Source organism: Pundamilia nyererei, unplaced genomic scaffold (assembly GCF_000239375.1).
Source record: "Pundamilia nyererei isolate P.nyererei 1_Seehausen unplaced genomic scaffold, PunNye1.0 scaffold01285, whole genome shotgun sequence".
In the NCBI taxonomy this organism is placed as follows: Eukaryota; Metazoa; Chordata; class Actinopteri; order Cichliformes; family Cichlidae; genus Pundamilia; species Pundamilia nyererei.
In genome coordinates, this window is record NW_005188686.1 from 1 (window position 1) to 1,181 (window position 1,181).

Here is a 1,181-nt window from a genome sequence, read left to right on the forward strand (position 1 = left end):
CATCAGTACTGCAGAGAACATTTCCCATCATGCAGCTGGATCTGTTGATCTGTACACTCAGAACCGTAAAACCTCCCAGTCTTCTTCTCTTAAAGTTCTTCCAGAGTCCTGTGAATCATATCTTCACTGTTTTCTCCATATATATACACACTGTAGCTGCATTAAAGCACCTTTTGACTCGTTCTTTCTGTATTCAAAAGGACTTGCCATTTTTAATAAAACCAAATGTGTCTGAATGATGCAATAATCTCTCTTTGCAGCCATTCAGACACACCTATCTGGCCTGAATGTCATTCTGATGCCCTTAACCTGTAGAATGATGTAGACAAGATGGCAGCAGCATGTCTCCTTGATGAGTTTCTGCTTTGAATTTTTGGGGTATTTTTTCTTTTTTACTATTTTAAATGGATTTCAGTTTTTTCCAAGAAGCTTTTTTAAGAGTATTTTAAAGCATTCTCTAAATTCATGGAAAGTGGTCTATTTATTGGGACCTCTGCTTCTACCAGAAGTTGTCTGCACCACACCAGGGCCTGTGCTGCTAGCATAAACCAACTGAACCTCAGCAGCGCCTGTGCTGTTTGCTGAAGCCATCTCACTGCACCGGGGCCTGTGCTGCCGGCTGAACCAACTTTATCTGTGTTGCTAGTGGAAGACATCAGCACCACACCAAGGCCTGTGCTGCTAGAAAAAGCTCAGGTGCATTACATCGGGCGCCGTGCTGTGGATTGAAGCCCTCTACACCTCATTGGCCACTGTGCTAGCAGAAGCCCTCTGCGAGCAAGCCACCAGGACCTGAGCTTCTGGCTGGAGCCTTACATGCCATCCTAAGTTTGTGCAGCCTATTTAATTCAGCATCAACAATCATTGTGTCTTTTGGACAATGGCTTTCTTAATAACTTTACTTTACTTATTGGATCTGGGGGACTTTGGGATACTCAATTTTCCCCATTCTGCGAGACATGGTCCCCAGAGCTACATGCGTCACTGCTGCTGTGCATCCTATACAATTTTCAATGTATTTGGAACAGGACATGAATTTATCATTTGACCTACACAAAGATTTACCTCACCTCACGGTACGGTTTGGTGACGTCACCGTAAAATCCAGCGTCATAACTTTAACATTGAACAAATCCGGTCCGCACAGGCTCAGGGACAGACTTCATCCTTTTACTTTAACC